The following is a 22,795-nucleotide window of genomic DNA, read 5'->3' as shown; positions in this document are numbered from 1 at the left end:
GGCGGCGCTGGAGGAGAGGGTGGAGATCGTGGGGAGTGGGGGGTGAAGTGGGGAATGGGGATCGGGTAGCTAGGGTTCGGTCGATGGGGGGGTATGTGTAGGCCGAGGTGGGCCGGCCTGGCGGGGAGATGGCCCAGTTGGGCCGGTGGCTTGCTGGGCCAGAGCCCAATGGGAGGGGGGGGGTTCTCCTTTTTTTTTGTTAGTTTGTTTTTCTATTTTATTTCTTTTCTTCTTTGCTGTTTTATTAAATTTCGATGTTTATGAAAAACCCAAGTTGCACCTAAAATATTTCTAATACTTAAGCCACTACCGCAATTAACTTGGCACCTAATATAAAATCATTTGAAATTGTTTATTATTTTATAATCATTTAACTAATTGTTTTGCTACTATTATATTCATTTTGAGTACTTACATATTTTATACAAGTGTGGTTTCTCCACCATAATTACCTACGCATTATTTGGCACAACCAGAACATTTTAGTTTTATTATTTGAAAACTTTTATTGTTTGCCTATTTTTGAATTTGAATTTGAATCGGTTTCGAACTAACTCGAGATTAGCAACTATAAACGAGGTGACGTGGCACCATTAGCAGAGGATCACTGTAGCTTAATTACCCGGGCGTCACAGTTGTCTGCTTTGAAGCCATTGACATTGAAGGATCCAGGTGCTGATGCAGGACCTGGAAACCTGGGCAATCTTGGGATTGGCTTCTGTACCTGAGGCCTGTGCTCAACATGATAGTCAAACTGAGGACTAGCAGCAGGCGCAGGAACAGAAGCAGTAGCATCAGTGGCTTCGTTGACTTCTGGTGCTTTTGTTGGTGTAGGCTCCACATTGGCTTCAGCCATGACAGCGTCAGTGGCTTCATTGGTGTTGGTAGTGGCAGCCTCACGATTCTCAACCTCCACTTAACGAGCTGGAGGGTCGGTCATAGTCACGTTCTCCTCGAGAACAGCTTCTTGGTGGCACGGGGGAGTAGCAGCTTTTGGGGTTTCTTCTTCATCGGCTGATGCAGTCAGAATGTCTTCAGCAGTATTAGCTTCAGATTCAGAGACTGGAGGCCTTGGTCCTTTGCGAAGCCTGCGTAACGCTGGCGACACCTGTGGAGTTGGAGTTGGCTGGGCCTCAAAGTCTTCTTCTTCTTGTGCTTGTGGGTGATTAGCCCATGATGCATCCTGAGCAATTGGCGTCAGAGGATGACCAATGCTGATGAGCTCGCTGTGTGTTAGCACAGGCGATGATACCTGTTGGTGCTCGAGCTGAGGAAGAATTGCATCATCTTCAACATGGTCATGGTGACCAATGTCTTCAGCAGTGATGGGATCAGCTGCTGGAAAGTCTTCAGCTTCATGAGCCTCTGTGAAAGCAGGCTCATGGACAGTCAGTTGACGCTCTTGAGGTTCAGCGTCAGGGCGGACCATGGAGATGGGTTCAACAATTAAGTGCTCTGTGGGAGCAGCCCATTCCTTCTTGGTCTTCCGCTTCTTCTTGGAGGGAGCAGTAGCAGAGGCTTAAGGATGTTTCCTCTTTCTGGCTTCAGCCTCAGCAGTCCTCGTCTTCTTCAGCTCTGAAGCGGTTGACCGGGCTTTTGGCTTCGAGCCAGTCATGCTAGTTGGGAAGACAATGGGATCTGCTTCCTGCCTTGGTGCGTCGGGTTCGGCCATAGCGGGCTTCTTCTTCTTCTTTGCAGCCATTCTGGGGTCGATGCCAGGACGCCCAAGGGCCTTGCGCTTCTCAGCCTCATTATAGGCTTGCACACACTTGTCAGCCAGGCTCTTCATGCGCTCACGAGAACCTTGAGCTTCTTCATGCTTCTTGAGAAAAGCTTCTTTAAGCTCGTGCAACATAAGCTTGAAGTTCTTGACCTCTTGTACGCTGAGCTTGGCCATATATTTCTTGAACTGAGTTTTTTTTTATAGTCTATCTTTTGCTTCAGTTCGACGATGCGCTGAGCTAGAGCTAGCTCTGATGCAATGGCGCCATGGAAGGCGACACTGATACTAATGGGAAGTTGCAGGTCTTCAAAGCTGAGGTTGGGCGTTTCAAACCACTCATCGATGAAGTCGTGGATGATTGCCACGTCAAAGAGAGGCAAATTGTTGAAGATTTCTGTTTCTTCTTTGCTCTTGATCAGCTGCTCAAGAGCGTCATCTGCAAGATCTTCATCACTAGACAGATCAATGGCATCGTTGCATAGAATAGCAGCAGCTGTCAGTTCTTGGCCGGTGTGTGGCAGAGGCATCTTGACCTTCTGGGGCTTGGAGATGCGTGATAAATCTTCAGACTGCACACTGTTTTCAGGAGGTGCAGTGGCCAGTGGCTTCGCCCATGAGATTTTTGGTGCAGAGGCAGGCTTTGAAGCTTTTGGCTACTTCAGTTTCTTTGGCTTCGGCGCTGTAGGCGCTTTATCTAATTCAGCATCATCTGCAGGCTCATTCACGGCAGTCCCTTAAACCACGATATGGGTGATGAGACCTTCAAGGTTGTAGAAAGGACCGATGACATTGGGTTCTGCAACGCGTGTGCCGTCAGCCCGGGGAGTAGAAGGACCAGGGTTGAAGTCTAGTCCCAATGACTTCTTGTTTTCCTTGGCTGATGCCTTTGCATGCTGGAAGTTGCGCTTGAAGAGATTATCGTCACGACACCATAGCAATGATGATGGGTCGGCATCTTCAGGCTGAGGTCCACGGACCGTATACGGATAGAAACCCTGAGCAATAGCTTCAGCTTTGTTCTTGGGTGGAAGGCCTCGGAAGAGAATATCACCCCAAGGACTTTTGATAGCACTCTTCTCAGCATATTCCTTGGTCACGAATCTGTATTTGTACCACTGTTCTGCCCAATATCTTCGAATCCACTGGATTCGGGTCTTGCGCTGATTATAATCCTCTTCAGGATCTGTCTTGTAAAGTTCTGAGAGGTCATCAGGCAAATCTCTTGATGTTCCCCCACGACGCTGTCTGCCTCCCTTCCTTGCAGATTTCTTTAAGGCCATGAACTTTAAACTGAAAGGCTTCAATACGTTCAAAGGCTTCAAAGGCTTTCGCTTGCTGGACAAACAGGAACTGGTTTCGGGAGAATTTATATGATGTTGTAAGAATTCTGCAAATGAATGCAGACTATGAGAACCAAGGGATTCTCCCACGGACATGTACCTATGACAGCATTAAGGTGCGAGGGAAGGGGAAGATGTCATATGCATTCTTAGAAGATTTTGAAGATAACTCAGTTTAGAAGACATTGACCTCATCGTGCGAAGACATTCACTCATAGATAAGGAGTTGGTTCCAGATTTGTACGAATCCATGGATCAGTACAAGTGAGGAATCTAACTACTTTGTGAAGCATAAGTGAATATACTAGGCATATTATGAGATGCAGTATGAAAGAGATCCAACTTATGTGAACAGAAACTGCTTGTGGTAGAAAGTGACGAAGCTATAGGATCAAAGGGGCCGTAAAAAGGAAGTTTTATTTACCACACGAAGAACTGCTAGACAGAGTGGAAGAGGAGGCCGAGCAGTTCGATCGTCCGTGCCCTAACTTGGCGACGGAGGACACCTACGGCGACGGCGGAGAAGACGATGTCTGCGGTCGGCGTGAAGACGGCATCGAAGAGGTTACGGCAGCGAAGCGCTTCGTCACCGGCGTCGTCGAGGGCTAGCGGTGGCGCTAGGGTTTGTGCGAGAGTGGAAGAAGAGATAATGACTATGGTGAGGCGTGTATTTATAGGTACAGGGGCGACTCAGTGTTATTACACAGGTGCCCCTGGCGATTCACATCTGAGGAACACGTGGCCATCATGCAGCATGTTAGAGGTTGTTCCACGTCCCACGCACGTCTGGATTGTCGGGTGGTCGTTCCCACTTCTCCGGGTTTCAGGTGAAGGAATGAGCATTGAAAACGGACTTAATGTTTGTCTTTGTATCTTTTGCTGACAAGGACGCAGAGAAGACATTCGACAGTTTCAATAGAATGCATATGATTTGGAAAGATAGAGTTTGAGATAGAAAGTATAGAGAGGTTAGGGTCCGATCACATTCACTTAGTTCAAAATATTCAACAAGAAGACTTAGCTATAAGTGAATGCTGTAGAGAACAGAACACTAGTATATATATATAATCAATATAGTGAAGATAATCATGAAGACATGTTGAGATTGAAGCCAAACCAAATGTGAAGTCATAGCAAATGTAACGCCATGAGTGAAACACTTCAAACAGAACCTTTGGTGGTGGCGTTACCCACTGTATAGAAAGTATTAGACTCAGACACGGCACACAATTATTGTGGTGCTCCGAAGTCAAATTCCACATTAATGTATTCACACTTAGAATGTATGTCTTTATTGATTGAAGATATATTTTACTTCGTGTGTTGCACATCTAAGTCATCAATATGCATAAGTGTTAGGATGTGTGCCTGATCACAGGACATTTGAGGATTCCAAGATATTTAGCTCACACCGTAACTTGCAAAATCTCTTCTCATCCAAGGGCTTGGTGAAGATATCTGCCAATTGCTCTTCAGTGTTGACGTGTATGATATCAATGTCTTCCTTCACAACATGATCTCTGAGAAAGTGATGACGAATTTCAATGTGCTTTGTCTTCGAGTGCTGAACTGGGTTGTTGGCAATCTTGATGGCGCTTTCGTTGTCGCAGTAGAGTGGCACTTGCTTTAGATGAATGCCATAGTCCTTGAGTGTTTGCTTCATCCACAGAAGCTGAGCGCAGCAAGATCCAGCAGCAATGTATTCAGATTCAGCAGTGGAGAGAGATACACAGTTCTGCTTCTTTGAAGACCAACATACAAGTGATCGTCCTAGAAAATGACATGTGCCTGATGTAGACTTGCGATCCACCTTGTCACCAGCATAATCAGCATCCGAGAATCCAACCAGATCAAACTCTGAGCCCTTTGGATACCACAATCCTAGAGTTGGGGTGTGAGCCAAATATCGAAGAATTCGCTTCACAGCTAAGTGATGCGATTTCTTTGGTGCCGCTTGGAATCGAGCACACATGCAAACACTAAGCATAATATCTGGCCTAGATGCACATAGATAAAGTAAAGAACCAATCATGGAGTGGTATACCTTTTGATCGAACTCTTTACCATTGTCGTCGGGACCCAGATGATGTTTGGCTGGCATTGGCGTCGTGAAGCCTTTGCAGTCTTGCATACCAAACTTCTTCAGGCAATCTTTGAGATACTTCTCTTGAGATATGAAGATGCTGTTGCGTTGCTGTCGTATTTGAAGACCGAGGAAGAACTTCAGCTCTCCCATCATGGACATCCGATATTGCTCTTGCATCATATATCCAAACTCTTCATTGTACTTCTGATTGGTGCAGCCGAAGATGATGTCATCCACATATATTTGGCACACAAACAGTTCACCATCATATGTCTTCGTGAAGAGAGTGGGGTCGAGGGAACCAGGTATGAAGCCTTTGCTCTTCAGGAAGTATTTGAGTGTGTCATACCAAGCCCGAGGGGCTTGTTTGAGGCCATACAGTGCCTTGTTGAGCTTGTATACCATGTCAGGATGTTTTGGATCTTCAAAGCCACGCGGTTGTACAACATACACTTCTTCTTCAATCTTGCCATTGAGAAAAGTGCTCTTCACATCCATTTGATATAGAAATATGTTATGATGATTTGCATAGGCCAGGAGTATGTGTATGGCTTCAAGTCGAGCCACAGGAGCAAATGTTTCATCGAAGTTAATTCCTTCCACTTGAGTATATCCTTGAGCAACGAGACGAACTTTGTTTCTGACAACTTGACCATGCTCATCTTGCTTGTTGCGGTATATCCATTTGGTGCCTATTATATTGTGCTTCCGAGGATCAGGACGCTTAACTAGTTCCCATACATTATTCAGGTCAAACTATTGAAGCTCTTCTTGCATGGCTTGAATCCATTCAGGTTCCGTGAAGGCTTCTTCAACTTTCTTGGGTTCTGTTATTGAGACGAATGCGAAGTGTCCATAGAAATTTGCTAGCTGAGTTGCCCTTGAACGAGTGAGCGGACTTGGTGCATTGATGCTATCAATTATTCTCTCAATCTGCACTTCATTGGCAACACGAGGATGTACAGGGCGAAGATTTTGCTCTTGCTGATCATTGTCATTGTTAGAGGGATTGTCTTCAGGCTGAGCATTGTCTTCGGGTTGATCTGGTGCGGAGATGATAAGTTCCTCTTCAGGTTGAGCTTCAGAGGGTATGATTTCTCCAGTTCCCATTAGTTTGATTGATTCACTGGATGGAACTTCATCTAGCACATTTGGCAGGTGCTCTCTTTGTGAACTGTTAGTCTCATCGAACCGCACATCCACTGTTTCAACCACTTTATAATGAAAGAGATTGAAGACTCTGTAGGAGTGCGAATCCTTTCCATATCCAAGCATAAAACCCTCATGTGCTTTTGGTGCAAATTTTGAAGTGTGATGTGGATCCTTGATCCAGCACCTGGCGCCAAATACTCTGAAGTAACTGACATTTGGCTTCTTGCCAGTAAGGAGCTCATAGGATGTCTTGTTCAGAAGCTTGTGAAGATAAACACGATTGATTGTATGGCATGCAGTATCAATGGCTTCGGGCTAGAATTTTCTTGGAGTCTTGTATTCATCAAGCATCGTTCGGGCCATCTCAATGAGTGTTCTGTTCTTGCGTTCGACGACGCCATTCTGCTGTGGCGTGTACGGGGCTGAGAATTCATGTGTGATGCCCAAAGTATCAAGATATATATCAAGGCCAGTGTTTTTGAATTCAGTGCCATTGTCACTTATGATGTGCTTTATCTTGGCACCATAGTTGTTCATTGCTCGATTGGCGAAGCGTCTGAAGACATCCTGCACTTCAGTCTCGTAGAGGATTATGTGCACCCAAGTATATCTAGAATAATCATCAACAATGACAAAGCCATAGAGACAAGCAGTAGTAGAAGAGTTGAGTAATGAGTGGGACCGAAAAGATCCATGTGGAGCAGTTCGAAGGGTCGAGTAGTTGTCATGATTGTCTTCGAGGGATGTTTGGCCCTCGTCATCTTTCCTGCTTCACAGGACCGCATAAGTGATCTTTCTTGAACTTGACGCCCTCGATGCCTATGACATTCTTCTTCTTTGCAAGGGTGTGGAGGTTCCTCATGCCAGCATGCCCTAGCCTCCGATGCCAGGGCCAGCATTCTGAAGCTTTTGCTAGAAGACATACGGCAAGCTGTGGTCCTGCTGAGAAATCTACCACGTACAAATCATCTTTCCGATACCCTTCAAACACTAGAGACTTGTCAGATTCCATTAGAACAAGGCAACGATATTTTCCAAACATTACGATCATGTTCAAATCGCAAAGCATTGAGATAGACATTAAGTTGAAGCCAAGGGATTCAACAAGCATGACTTTATCCATGTGTTGATCCTTTGAGATTGCAACTCTACCTAGACCCAATACCTTACTTTTACCAGTGTCAGCAAATGTGATGCGACTCTTGTCGGATGGACGTAAGGTTGAGTCCATAAGAAGGCTTCTTTTGCCAGTCATGTGATTGGTACACCCACTATCAATAATCCATTCTGAAGACACTGGTGTCATACCCTACAGTGCAGTAAGGGGGATAGGCTTCACGAAGAGAATTTTGAAGCAAAAACATTTGACGAACCAGTGGATTATGAAAGCTTAGATCCAGATTAGGACTGATAGGGAAAGTAGCAAGCGATTCAGGAACGAAGTACATAGTAAGACCATTCGGGCATTTGATCTTGCGCCCTACAAGATGTTTAAGGTCCCCAGCAATAGCGTCAGACGATTTTGGTTTTCTGCTGGAGACCTTTCCCTGCAAAAGAGAGTTAAGCTTTCTTAGCCACCCACATCTTCAAGGGTGGCTTAGAAGCAATAAGTCTAAGTGCAGCGTCTGAGAACTTTGGCTTTGGAGCCCTAGCAAAAAGTCTTGCAGGCGGACAATAGTACTCATAAGAATAAGCAGAATAGTTCTTGGTCTTATGAACATGGCGGTTCGATGAACCGCGCTCATATTCATAGGCCTGAGTATGGTTTCCCTACAAAACATTTGCGTTAGTGCGACTCAGGTGAGTCCTCTGTCTGTATGAAGCCTTTGGACTATATGAAGCATGTGGTCTGGGGTTTGTCTTCTTCACCTGTGGTGTCATGATGACATTCACAGGAAGATTCTCCAAACACTTTTTCGGTACCCAGATCTTCTTCATAGGCGGTCCATTCCTGCAGTTAGTACCAATGTACCTGGCAAACACTTCATCATTCTGATTCTTAAACAGTTTATAGTTTGCATCAAAGGATTCATCAATGACAATGGGGTTAGCACAAGTGAAGCCAGATAGAGTGGATGGATCTGCTGAAGATTCCTTTGCAGCAACCCATGTGGTTTTGGGATACTGCTCAGGTTTCCAGTAAGAGCCATCAGCATTCATTTTCCTTACGAACCCAACACCCTCTTTCCTCGGGTTTCGGTTCAGGATCTGCCTTTTGAGGACATCACATAGTGTCTGATGCCCTTTAAGACTTTTGTACATCCCTGTTTCAAGCAATGTCTTCAACCTAGCATTCTCATCAGCAATAGCAGTGGTATCCTCTGCAGAGGGGTTAGTTCCCACATCAACAGTTGAAGATATTGCAACAGTAGCAGCAGTAGAACATTCAGCAACAGAAGTGGCATTATCACGCTCAATGCATTTAAGACATGGTGGTTCAAATCCTTCCTGAGAGGAACTGATCTGTTCGGCGCGAAGTGACTCGTTTTCCTTTTGAAGATCTTCATGAGCCGCTCTCAATTTCTCAAGATCTTGCTTTCTTTGAAGATAATCATATCAAAGCTTTTCATGAGTTGTTGAGAGCGTTTCATGACGACTTTCAAGTTCCTCATACTTAACGTGAATATTTTTTATGTCTTCAATTAAGGACTCAGATCGAGTCATTTCAGCGCCTAACAGATCATCGCTTTTGTCTAACAGTTTTTGAATATGTTCCATAGCTTTCTGTTGTTCAGTTGCAATTTTAGCAAGTGTTTTGTAGCTGGGTCTTGAACCACAATCAGAGTCATCTTCACTAGATGTTTGATAGTGAGTAGTGCGTGTGTTTACCTTGGCACCGCGTGCCATGAAGCAGTAGGTAGGAGCGGAGTAGTCCTTGTCATTTGCATCGGTGTCGGTGATGAAGTCATTGTCCTCAGTGTTGAAGATGGACTTGGCAACGTATGCTGTAGCCAGACTTGCAACGCCAGAATCGGACTCCTCCTCAGACTCCACCTCCGCCTCCTCAGAAGCGGACTCCTCCTCTGAATCCATTTCCTTGCCAACAAACGCAGTGCCTTGCCAGATGAGCTCTTCTTGTGTGATGAAGACTTTGAGGAAGACTTGGAAGAAGACTTTGAGTATTTCTTCTTCTTCTTGTCGTCAGAGTCATATTCCTTGCTCTTCTTCTTCTTCTTGTTCTCATTGTCCCACTGCGGACACTCAAAGATGAAGTGGCCAGGTTTCTTGCACTTGTGACATGTTTTCTTCTTGTAGTCATGAGCAGAAGCTTCATCATTTCTTGAGCTTGATTGTGAAGACTTTCTGAAACCTTTCTTCTTGGTGAATTTTTGGAACTTCTTCACAAGCATAGCAAGTTCCCTTCCAATGTCTTTAGAATCATCAGAACTGTTGTCAGATTCTTCTTTAGATGAGGAGACAGCTTTTGCCTTCAAGGCACGAGTTCGCCCATAGTTTGGACCGTAGATATCTGTTTTCTCAGAAAGCTGAAACTCATGTGTGTTGAGCCTCTCAAGTATGTCAGACGGATCGAGTGTCTTGAAATCAGGACGTTCTTGAATTATCAGGGCTAGGGTGTCAAACGAACTGTCAAGTGATTTCAGTAGTGTCTTGACGACTTCATGCTTGATGATCTCAGTAGCGCCAAGGGCTTGAAGCTCATTTGTGATGTCAGTGAGTCGATCAAACGTGAGCTGGACATTCTCATTGTCATTTCTCTTGAAGCGGTTGAAGAGGTTGCGAAGGACACTGATTCTCTAATCTTTCTGGGTTGAGACGCCTTCGTTGACCTTGGAGAGCCAGTCCCAGACTAGTTTAGATGTTTCCAAAGCACTCACACGGCCATACTGTCCTTTGGTCAGATGACCACAGATGATATTCTTGGCAGTAGAGTCCAATTGAATGAACTTCTTGACATCAGCAGCAGTGACACCTTCTCTAGCCTTGGGAACGCCGTTCTTGACGACATACCATAGGTTGACGTCAATGGCTTCAAGATGCATGCGCATCTTATTCTTTCAGTAGGGATATTCAGTTCCATCAAAGACGGGGCACACAGCGGAGACTTTAATTATCCCTGCAGTCGACATAGCTAAAACTCCAGGTGGTTAAACCGAATCACACAGAACAAGGGAGTACCTTGCTCTGATACCAATTGAAAGTGTGTTATATCGACTAGAGGGGGGTGAATAGATGATTTTTATGAAAGTCTTCAAAACGTGGAAGTTTCGAAGACAAACAACAGAAATAAACCTATTACCATGCAGCGGAAGGTAGACTACACTAGGCAAACCATAGTCAAGTATTCAATGAAGTGAAAGCACAGTGACTAATAGCAGCTAGGTAGTAAGGATCAGGTAGGAAGATATTCTGAAGCCAAACAGAACACGCAGTCACTCAGTGAAGACAAAAGATAGTGCAATCATACAATGACTTCACAAGGACCAACAGTAAGTAAAAGGAAGGGAAGGATGAAACCAGTGACTCGTTGAAGACAATGATTTGTTGGACCAGTTCCAGTTGTTGTGACAACTGTACGTCTGGTTAGGGCGGCTAGGTATTTAAACCTGAGGACACACAGTCCCGGACACCCAGTCCTGAACACGCAGCTCGGGACACCCAGTCCTCACCGTATTCCCCTTGAGCTAAGGTCACACAGACCTCGCCCAATCACTCTGATAAGTCTTCAAGGTAGACTCCCAAACCTTCACAGACTTCGTTCACCGGCAATCCACAATGCCTCTTGGATGCTCAGAACGCGACGCCTAACCGGCTGGAGGATTCACAGTCCTCAAGTGTAATAAGTCTTCAGATCACACAGACAAGAAGACTTAAGCGATGCCTAACACTCTTTGGCTCTAGGTGGTTAGGGCTTTATCCTCGCAAGGAATTCTCTCTCAAAGACTTCGAGGTGGGTTGCTCTCAAACGACAAAAGCCGTACTCTAACTCTGAGCAGCCAGCCATTTATGGTTGTAGGGGGTGGGCTATTTATAGCCACTAGGCAACCCGGCAACTAAGGAACTGACATGTGTTCCAACGGTCAGATTTCAAACTCACACGGCAACTTTACTTGGGCTACAAGCAAAGCTGACTTGTCCGACTCTGGACAAGATTCGCTCTCATAGTCTTCACTCGAAGACATAGGTTTTGGTTAAGCATCACTTCAGTCATTCTGACTGGTTCTCTTGGACCCCACTTAACAGTACGGTGGTTCCTATGACTCAACAAAGAAGAAACAGAACTACGAAAGATCTAAGTCTTCGAGCTCCATAGGCTTCATGCGATGTCTTCTCTTGTCATAGTCTTCAATGAGAATATCTTCATAAACCACCTTTGACATCAATGTCTTCATACATTTTTAGGGGTCATCTCTGGTAGGAAAACCGAATCAATGAGGGACTTCTACCTGTGTTATCCTGCAATTCTCACAAACACATTAGTCCCTCAACTAGGTTTGTCGTCAATACTCCAAAACCAACTAGGGGTGGCACTAGATGCACTTACACCCATTTCTGTCGAAACCTTCCCTTCCCGCTCGGTTTTCTGTTGTAGCGGGACATTTCTCGCTGGAGCCACTTTCTTTAAAACCAGATGATGTCCACCTCATCTTCGTCGTGCATTGCAATAGGGATGGAATTTTTCATGTTACAATATAATAGAATGGGTTAACCTAACACATACTATTGACACAAAACAACAAGTAACTATAGAAATCATTCTCAAAGGTCCATTCAACTTTGCAAATGCACACTGACGTCAGAGGCGAGTTGAAATGTGAACATATTCCTAGTCATCAATATGCTCCACCTCCAGCCCACGTACCATTCATTGCTACAAGGGATAATTATCGTTCTTCTCTTTCTCGTCCTTCCCTGCATCTTCTAACTCTAGCCACTTCGCCAACCAGCAGCACGTCAACATTAGTGTGTTCGTCATCAACGCTTCATCTTCTTCTTTCTCATTCCTTGCCATCTTTACTTCTCATTCCTAATTGTTTTCTAGAATATTATTTGTTTCTTTGTTGTATTTCTTGGAACACTTTTTCTTTCTCCAACACCATAGACCACTTGGTGGCTTTCGTTCTTTTTTCCTTCTTATGCTTGGAACACCCCTCTTTTCTACAATACCATGAACCACCTGACCAATGTTGTGTCATGTTGTCCTTACCCACGAACGTTTCAACAACAATCGGCGTGTGTACATCCTGTAAAGCATAGTCGTTATCCATCATGGTGAACGCTAGATCGCCCATGTCGCGAGCTCATCGTGGTCGTTGTCCATGTTGGCACGCAGTCCTCGGCTATGTCGCTGAGAGCCTGTTGATCGTACGCCCATAAGAAAAATATATATGTTATTTTTGTTGTATTAGGAAACTTGTGATTGCCAATTAATAGTAGATAAATGGCATAGCGCGCCCGAGTAGTGATTTGTTATGCGGGAATATCTGATTTTGTTTTGGAAGGTTATCAGGAAATATCTTATGTTTATCTTTTAGGAAGGTGATCTCACATATATGATGCGATTTCTGAATTCCTAATTACCTATTATTTATGTAATTGAATTGAATCAACACCTGCCAAGTCAAGCACGAAATAAGATCCCCTTAATGGGATTTGGTTTTCTAACGGGAGGGAGAAAACATGAGGAAGGGGTGGTGAGAGGTGGGACGAAATAAAACCGGCCGAAAAAAATACCGTACGAGGCTACCAACTCCTCCATTAGGAGTAGAGATTGTATTAGGAAACTTGTGATTGCCATTTAATAGTAGAGATAATAATAAATGCATAGCGCGCCAGAGTAGTGATTTGTTATGCTGGAATATTTGATTTTGTTTTGGAAGGTTATCAAGAAAAATCTTATGTCTATCTTTTAGGAAGGGGATACTATATATATATATATATATATATATATATATATATATATATGATGCGGTTTCTGGATTCTTAATTATCTATTATTTATTTATGTAATTGAATTGAATTAGCACCTGTCAAAGCACGCATGAAACAAGATCCTCCTAATGTGATTTGGTTTTCTAACGGGAGGGAGAAAACCCAGCGAAAGGGGTAGTGAGAGATGAAACGAAATAAAACCGGACGAAAAAAGATCGTATCAGGCTACCAACTCCTCCATTAGGAGTAGAGATATGTACAAAGGCATTTAAAAGTTTAGGCCCCATAAATTGATGAGCCCTGTGCGGGCCGCACAGTACGCACAACTGTGGGTCTGACCCTGGTTCGTAGGGATGAATGCATGCATATGTATATCTTGCATCTGTAATGTGTTTAAAAAAATGCCAAAACAGCGGAACCACGTCCGAGACCCACCCGCAGCCCCGCTGCACACGCTCCAAGCACCGTAACCGAAAATATGGCCGCCCACTCGCCCGATCATGTCTCACCAAAACCCGTACACGGTGCACTTATTACCGCTGCTTGCTAGCAGCGTTTTTCATCGCGTGAGTGCGTCGCTCTCGTGACAGACGAGTTTATTCAAAAGGTTGCCATCATTCGCAACCCCTCTCTATCCCGTCGTGTCCATCGGCAAAGCTTCCACGTCCCTTTCTACCAGATGATACCGTCTTTTTCAAAAACAAACCATCATTATCATGGTGCTTTAATAAGTTCATACTTGTCCAACCCAATGTCACACGAAAGAACAAGAACCCTCCCCCGTGTTTCCCCCTGCCGTTGCAAACTTTCAGCCGTACTATAGAGTCGGGCCGGCCATAAACAAATCGGTGCACAACGAGCTCATGAACGAGAATTGGATCAGGACGATGGCTAGACTGCATACCATTCAGCAGCTGGGTGAATTCGTGTCTTTTTAGAATCACATTAGTCAAATCACCCTCCTCCCTGACCAAGATGACACCATCCACTGGAACTTAACCACCTCGGGGACATACTCGGCCGCCTCTGCCTACGGCGCACAGTTCCTTGGCTCCTACTCTCGTTTTGACACAACCAAGGTCTGGTCTGCAAACGCTGAGCCCAAGTGCAAGTTCTTTGCTTGGCTTGTTCTACACGGAAGAATCCTCACTGCAGATATGCTGGCTGTGAGGGGATGGCCTCATGAACCCAGATGCCTGCTTTGTCTCCAACAGCCTGAAACAGCAACCCACCTCTGCAAAGACTGCCCCTTCACGGTCGCGGTCTGGAACCAGGTCAACACCTGAACTAACAAAGGTGTTCCTATCACGGGCTTCCTCCCCGAGCCAGGAAACGTGTCAGACTGGTGAGACAACACTCTCATTTCACATCCCAATCAAGTGCGCAAGAGGCGCAGTAGAAGAATCATCTACACGATAAGGTCCATATGGAAGGAGCGAAATAGGCGGGTGTTCACGGGACTAAGGTTGACGCATCGCAAGGTGGCGGCTCTAGACCTAGACGCAATCAATCAGCGCGACCTGGCGTTTGCTGGCAGCCTGCCAACCGCGGGCATTGGTTAATCTAGTTCTATGTTGGTTTTTTTTGTGGTTTCTGCAACGTTCCCTAAGAATGCTCGCCCCTCTGTAAATTGCGTCCTTTCGCCATCTCTTCTATAAGAAAAAAGGCAGTGCTCCTGCCGGTTCCTCAAAAAAAATGATGGTACCATAGCCGGTATCATGCATTCGAGAATAGCAAACATACTAATGTGGCAAACAATTAAAGAAGAGAGAGGATTAGAATAATATAGATAGATATTATATCATGTTAAATGTTATACTACTTTGTGTTAGGGCATCTTCAATGATCGTATGATCATCGTTGGTAAATTTGCCACATAGACTGTTCTAATGAGGTGGCTTAAAATAAAAGAAGTGGGAGAATGCGAAGCGTATGATGCTGAAGCAACGTACTGGACACAAGCCCCGAGGTAATTGCATTCATTTCTATGGGGCCTGACTGGACCTAGTGAGAGCTGCCGCAGCTGCCTCCCCAATTTTCTTCTCCCGGGTGTTGCTCATCTGTTTATCTACATTGATTTAATATGTGTGGTTCCCAATGAGAAGTGCATGGATGAATCCGGGTTGGGCACCATCTGATCTATGTCTCCACGTTCTATGTGCGTGCATAAAGTTTCATGAAAAAATAATTTTTTTGTGGCCTGTGCAAAAAGACAAAAAATTATGTCGTGGAACACTACTTAGATGCACTGAAATTTGTCTTTTTTGCGGAGGCAAAACAAAAAAAAAATTCATAAAATTGTGTGTCGCGTACACACATTTGTGAACATGTATGCGTGACATTTTTTTATTTTTTCAACATTTTAAAACATGCTTAAAATGCATTTTATGAAAAGTGGGTGCATATGCCCATGGGTTCAGATGGTGCCCTCTCGGTTCCCAATAGACTAATATACGCTTCACTGGAGAACTTGTATGATATGTTGTTGGTTGCTGACGTGGACCTTGTGGCACCGATTCCATCATACATACTATTGCAGATGCTCTTATGCAAGGCAATAAATATGATTATTTATGATACTACTCTATGATACTATGCATTATGAAGGTAGTGCATATGATACTAATATATGATACTCTCTATTATGGGTAGACTTAAGAAGTTAGAGCATCTACAGCCGCGGCAATAAATATGACATCTATGTCGACCTCGTCTCCGACGATGATGACTGAAGATCCCCGCTGCCGCAGCGTTGCCACGAAACCCGGATGGCTCCGGTGAGCCTAATTTTGGCTTTTAGGGTTACGGTGGCCATCGCCTATCCTCATCTATCCTCATCTAATTAGTGTAATTTACAGTATATGTCTCTACCTACTAATAAACCACCGATTGCTTCTGGCCGTACGTCGCAGCAGTCTCGCAGAAAAGTCCCTGATTTTTTTAGTATTCAACCCGCAGTCCTTTCTTAAGTGAGAAAACGTTTTGTTCAGCCATTTTGCAAATAAATCCCTACAGTTTACGGTATTCAACCCATGGTCCTTTTTAAGTTAAAAAAAATCAGAAACCCACACGAGAACGGGCTCTCCTCTCTCTCCCTCGCCTCCCGATCCCAGCCGCCAGGAGCCCCACCCCACGCGGCGGTCGATCCGGAGGAGCTCGCGGCCAGGTTGGCGGTCGGGGGCCCCGGCGGCGTCGGCGGACCAAGAGGAGGAGGAGGACGCGGGCCTAGGCGGACCGGGAGGAGGAGGAGGACGCGGGGAAGGGGAGGAGGAGGATGCGGGCCGAGGCAGACCGGGAGGAGGAGGAGGACGCGGGCCTGGGCGCCGTGCCGGTGGTCGTCGCGGTGCTAGCCAAGCCCGGCGCGTCACCGGTCGCGCTCGTCCATGCGGTGGCCGCGGCGGGGAGCTTTGCTTGCGGCATAGAGGATGGCGCGTGGGCCGTGCTTGCTGCTGGCGCCGTGGGGCACCTTACGCGGCTCCCCGCCCACCCGCACGGCAAGGTCTGCTTCCTTCACTTGCTTATTTCCTTCATTCTGTATGCCTGCTCGGTTTGGGGGCTCCAAAACCCTATCAGGTTGAAAATTGAACTATAGATGAAAAAGAGACAATGCTTACTTAATGAATGTTTTGTTTGGGAATTAGTCTGTACATTGGCCACAACCGGATCCACAGGGAAGAGGTGCTCGAGATGGAGGAGGACATCCAGATTGAGGTGCGAGGTCGATACCAACGCGGTCCTGGGAGGCGTGCACGAGATCGAAGGCAGGGAGCTCCAGAAGGCAGACGGCGACATCGCCTCACTCTCTAAATTTACACTTATCTAGAATCCAGTGCTTCATGACCATGGCAATATTGGCTTGACAAAAACGATATATAAAGTAGTATCTATCTTCTTTTCAGTTGTATGAATTTGGAACTGAGTTCTAATGGCATACAGTTGTATGAATTTGGAACTGAGTTCTAATGGCATACAGTTGTATGACGTGCTTTGATTATGCTCAAAACTGTTCATTCCAATGCTTGATCGGAGTGCAGATTATATATCAACAACCAGGAACTACCATACAATCTTCATATCACACATTCCACCTATGAGTATGAAGATCCGTGACAAGGTACATGCTCAACTGTTGCTTTCTATGATCTTACTTGATCAAGTACTTTATAAATCTTTGATGCAAAATGAGGTGTTATATATTTTTCTAATATTATGCCTCATTTAGGCAAGAGCAATCATGAGGCCTTATATGCTTATCTATCTCATCCATTGATGATCTCTTTCAAGGAACAGAAGGACTTCTTGTTCATTTAGAGAGGTAAGAATAACATTCAGCACACTTTCCTGACTGAGTGAAACTGATATTAGAGGTAGGATCTACATTTATACTTGGATGGTTGGATGCACAAACCTCTAACCGCATCAGTGAACTACAGTGTCATTTTTCTGGCCCTGTAAAATTCTAATTATGCATATCAATGCAACATGTGCATGCTGTAATTTTATATTCAGTTCTAATATGCTCGCTACCATGTTGGTCTTCTGAAGCCTTCATCCGTGCAGGATCAATCTTTTGATTTTGGTACTTAATAAACTAAATCTTGAGCATTGGAGGAGGTAGCCCCTAGACTGGTGAAGAGGCAAATGGGGACACGAGGAGGTTCATGGTGGTTCTAGGCTCATCTCTTTGGTGAGCAGCAGTGCGCTACGTTGGACAGTTACCAAGGCTGGACGGAGGTGTGCCTGTGCGGCCGGACGGTGTCGTCCTGGTTGAGCAGATCACCGTACCAAGGCTGCCTGCCGGACTCCAATTCCCTACCGCTGTCAAGCTCTAGATCAAGCTCCACATGGACCTGTTTATCCGTGCGATACTATGTTTCCTCTCGTGGCCGTCTGTTCCGCTTGGCGTTTCGTCTGGATCTGAGAGGAGAAGGCCTCAAGCAGGGAGATGAGGAGGTTCATGGAACCATGGAGGTTTTCAGATGAGATTAGTTGAAAGAAAAGGGTAATTTCCCATGCTGCCATGCGAGAGTCAGAGGTGGGTGAGTTCCCTGATCCCCGGCTGTAGCAACATTGGCCACCACTCTATGCGCATCTGTGCCGCCAAAATCAGATTTCATGTAGGTAACAAGCATGCTTTCCTCTTTTCATCTGGTCTAGAAATATGGTGCGAATGCATGGCTATGCTTTTGATTTTTCTTCCTGTGCATTGACTTGATAAGTATAGAGCCTAATGAGCACTGATGACCAGCGATGCCATAACATAAGAATTTATATGCCATCTCGATGCTCATGGTTTCTTCAACATATATAGTCTACTATGTAATTATCTGTGCAACCAAGTTAACTGTGTAAGAGCCATTAAATATATCTTTAGACTTGCACAGAAGTAATTCTTGTTAAACTGTTGTTTGGTGATTGTGTCTCTTGCAGCCAATTTCTAGAAGACCAAGTTAACTGTGTAAGAGCCATTAAATATATCTTTAGACTTGCACAGAAATAATTCGTGTTAAACTGTTGTTTGGTGATTGTGTCTCTTGCAGCCAATTTCCAGAAGATTCATTACATGAATAATCCAAGTTCCTTTTACTATTCTGGCTGCAGCAGACTATCCTGCATTTTTGTAATTGTAGAATTACTAAGTTCATGTTGACTAAGGACCTATTGCGGATGTTTGCAAATTGTTAGAATTTCATCGCTCTTCATTTTCTCCAGCATTTGCTGTGTCCTGTAGGTTTCATAGCTTTCTGGGTATAAACTACATACACCTAGCAGTAGATTATTTCTTAAGATTAATCTATCAATGTTGTACACACACACACACACACATTGTTGGCATAAATTGGTGCACAGTATTGTGGCTGACTTCTGGCAGAAAGTTTGGTCCTAAATCCGAAATTCGTTGGTGGACTTATAGCAATCCATTGCGACATAATCTTGGATGAAGTTATGTTTTGATCAAATTATGATTTTTGACTGTAGTATATATAAATTATAAATAGCTAATCTGAGCTATTCATGGTTGGATAGGTTTCTATCAATCATTATTTTCTTCTCCGTCATAAAAATATTTCTCTTCTCAGTTATGTTGAGGTGAATGTAGCTGATGGTCACACTTTATCAATATAGGTGTATCAAGCAGATTGTGAAGAAAATGTACCTGAAGATGGTTCCTCAATATGAGAATCCGATTAACATTGTCTTCAAGAATTAAGGTAAATTGTTTGTATGTCATTAATCCTCTCCTGTGAAGATTCAGAATCATAAAAGATAGTATTCAAGTACGTGTACGTCCGCTCGAACGCAATCACATTCCGGAATAGTGACTTGCTGGAGTCGTTGAGCTCTAGCTGTGGGATCTCCCAGCAGCTCAAGTCTAGGAAGCTCGTCACCATCTTCCTTAAATTTCACTGACCGATGTTCTAGCTATTTTGTAGGTACAGATGGACAGGCGTCATGTTCAGCAATTTGACACACACGGTGGAGATTTAATGGACTAACTACTTTTTTTAGGTAACATCATGATTAATTACCGACACGTGTAGTTATTGGCTGCATTTTATTAGACATACAGAGAGCCACACTGACAAATTTTTATTTAGAGGAAGAAGTGGGCACAAGTAGACTGGAAAAACACAAAACAGCGGGAGATGTCATGTTCAGCAGCGACAACACCATTGCTCTTCATGTTTTAAGTTAAAGCTGTATTACTTCAGAATGATTAGTCAAAGATCGGTGATTGTTAGAGGTCTGAAGTTAATGTGAGAGGAAGGAGCATGAGTGGTCTTTTCAATACAGTATTTTTTCCTTACTGGCATAGGTTGTCAAGGATTGTTCTATCCGTCTCAGAGAAATGTGTTCAAAGTGAATTCTTCTCAGGACTGAGACTTATTTTACAGTAATAACTTACATAAGCCCTTTGGTTGATCCGTTCAATGGCTGCAATCTAGAAGCTTTATGAGATTTCCCAAGTATCATTTTCTGAAAAAAGGTCATGTTGTATAAGGTAAGAACAACATAGAGAATTGATAGTAACCAAACTAATTGCTTGCTATTGATTACAACATACTCCCTCCGTCCTGTATTATATTATGGTTATGGGATGTGTTTCTATGCTACTTGGAGAAAAACGCAAACTGTGCCTTGCTACTAATTACTCCCTCCGTTCCTAAATACTTGTCTTTCTAGAGATTTCAACAAGTGACTACATACGGCGCAAAATGAGTGAATCTATACTTTAAAATATGTCTACATACATCCGTATGTTGAGTCCATTTGAAATGCCTAGAAAGACAAGTATTTGGGAACGGAGGGAGTAGATTATACTTTCGTTAGTGAATGTGTTCCTGCGCCATCCCGAATAAATAGAAACTTCAGATACAATGACCTGGGTACGTGAGCCACATCGTTCTCTTTTGAATCTCCCCTTTAGATATAGTCCGCAAGATAAAAACTTTTGACACATTTTTTTATAGCAACGCACACGCAATGACGGTGCCATTGGCTGGCCGCCGGCCTCGACTAACACAACAAGGGAGGATGCCCGTCATCTGGGCCTTGGCAAGGATGTTGGGCAGATGTGTAGTAGGAGGCCATGGTCGCATTAGGTCTATCCGATTTCGAGGACCTTCTCGAGACAGACTGTCATGCCCTATCATCGTGGTGACAGTCAGGCTTCATTTTTTTTTTGCGGGAACAGTCAGGCTTCATTGCGGGGCTAGGATGGATCCCTGGTAAGGCAAAAAAAAAGGTATCAATCAAGGGACGATTGTATTCCCGTTGCAATGCACGGGCCATTTTCCTAGTATGAACTATGTATATACTATGTATGCTGATCACTATGAACAAGTTCTATTTCACCTAAGTCTTGATTTCAAATTTACAGTTTTGTTTACAGTGTCTGATCTTTCGCGGAGGTTTACGGCCCGTATCCAAAGCAGTGAGCGTTTTGAGGGATCTGCTAGAGTTGTTCTTAAGATCACCATCTGTGGACAGTGCACACAAACAAACATATTTGCGTCCTGCTCACCCAAACTGTGTGCTTCTCTATACCACTCCATTAACTACGCCACACTACCATCATCGAGTAAATTGCAAAAAACCACCACAATTGAGGACCCTAATTCAGAAAACCACCATCATTCAGTTTTTTTTCAAAAACCCACCACCATTGCGCTGACAGTTTGCAAAAAACGCTGATCGGCCGATTAAAAAAGTTTAAGTGAAAACCTGACAGGTAGATCCCGCTGTCAGATGTCACGTGGCAGGGATAAATGGATGAAACAGACGGACGTTAAGCGACCAGTCAACCCCGTCCTCTGCCTCCTGGCATTTCGCCAAACAGGTAGCGGGCGTGCTAGAGTGGATGCCCGGTGCATCCCGTCGGCCACCCTACTCCTCGGCAGCCGCCGCCCCGGCGCGCCCCTACCCGTCGGCCGCCCTCCTCCGCATAAGCCGCCGCCCCGGAGCGCCACCACCTGCTTGGCCCGCCGCGCCATCCTCCGCTCTGTGCTGTGCAGCGCAAAATCTAGCCGACGCCGACGCCGCCTAATCCGGCGAGGCCGAGCTCCAGCGACCCCGCGTACCTGACCGCTCCGGCGAGACCGAGCGCCTGCGTGTCGTGCCCCATCCCGCTCCGAGGAGGCAGAGCTCCAGCACGCCCGCTCCCCGGCCTGCTCGGCGAGGCGGAGCTCGGTTTGGTCGGGAGGTCGAGCGCCAGACCTCGCCGTCTCCCCCAGATGATTTGCATCAACGCCCCGGTGCCGCAGGGCATCTTCACGACGAGCCCCAGTACCTCCTACTACCTCCCGTCATCGCCCTACTCCGGCAGGGGGCAGCAGCTGCCGCGCGCCAAGCCATCGGAGACTCGAGCTCCCCTGCTACCCCCGCGTCGACTACAAGCTCCTGGTGAGCTCCGCCTTCCCCTTCTCCCGCTCTCCTGAGTCTCCTGGCAAGCACCCGTGGCTGGGACGACGACGGCGAGGGCACCGGTGCGTTCATGCACTTGCGTTGGTGTTGACCAGAGAAGGAAGAGGAGTGGGAGTGAGAATGACGGGTGGGCAATATGCTGGCCCAATATTTGAGTCAAACGTCGTGAGTTGTTTTCATGCCACGTCATCATATATGGGGAGCCAGCTGTCAGTTTTTTGGGTCAAACAGCTCTAATAGTCAGATCAGCGTTTTTTGCAAATTGTCAGCACAATGGTGGTGGGTTTTTAAAAAAAAACTGAATGGTGGTGGTTTTCTGAATTAGGGTCCTCAATTGTGGTGGTTTTTTACAATTTACTCACCATCATCAGCTGAAACGGACGCTAGAAATAAATCAACACAAAACAAGAGAGCCCACCTGACATGCAAAGAGAGAGAAGAGAAGCAAGCAGCACATCAGGCCGCAACTCGCAAGCGCATACACACCACCGCCGCCGCCGCCGGACCAGAGCGCCAAAACAATGGGTGATGGAGTAAGGAGCGGAGCTCTGCCTCCGGCGCACCACCAAGGCCAGAGAGAGAGAGTGTGAGGGAGGGAGGAAGACCTCCAGAGCACGGCCAGATGAGCGTCGGCGGCATTCCCTGCCGTCGCTGTCGTCCTGCTTGTCCTCCTGACCC

At 45.3% G+C, this 22,795-nt stretch overlaps 1 long non-coding RNA gene across 5 annotated transcripts; it reads left to right on the top strand.

Annotated features, from left to right (window-relative positions):
* Positions 1 to 16,257: 16,257 nt before the first annotated feature.
* Positions 16,258 to 20,152, top strand: LOC123105915 (uncharacterized). 5 transcript variants are annotated; one of them, XR_006451092.1, is made up of 7 exons: positions 16,259 to 16,691; positions 16,864 to 17,306; positions 17,415 to 17,507; positions 17,753 to 18,309; positions 19,319 to 19,404; positions 19,627 to 19,702; positions 19,792 to 20,152. It is a non-coding gene; the product is annotated as an uncharacterized lncRNA (long non-coding RNA). The 5 variants fall into 5 exon arrangements; XR_006451090.1 differs by having other exon boundaries at positions 16,834 to 17,306; XR_006451094.1 differs by having other exon boundaries at positions 16,260 to 16,691; positions 17,129 to 17,306.
* Positions 20,153 to 22,795: the final 2,643 nt, after the last annotated feature.

The sequence above is a fragment of the Triticum aestivum genome, chromosome 5A (genome assembly GCF_018294505.1).
Source record: "Triticum aestivum cultivar Chinese Spring chromosome 5A, IWGSC CS RefSeq v2.1, whole genome shotgun sequence".
Lineage (NCBI taxonomy): Eukaryota > Viridiplantae > Streptophyta > Magnoliopsida > Poales > Poaceae > Triticum > Triticum aestivum.
The sequence above is the reverse complement of the archived record's forward strand: the minus strand, read 5'-3'. Positions and strand labels throughout refer to the sequence as shown.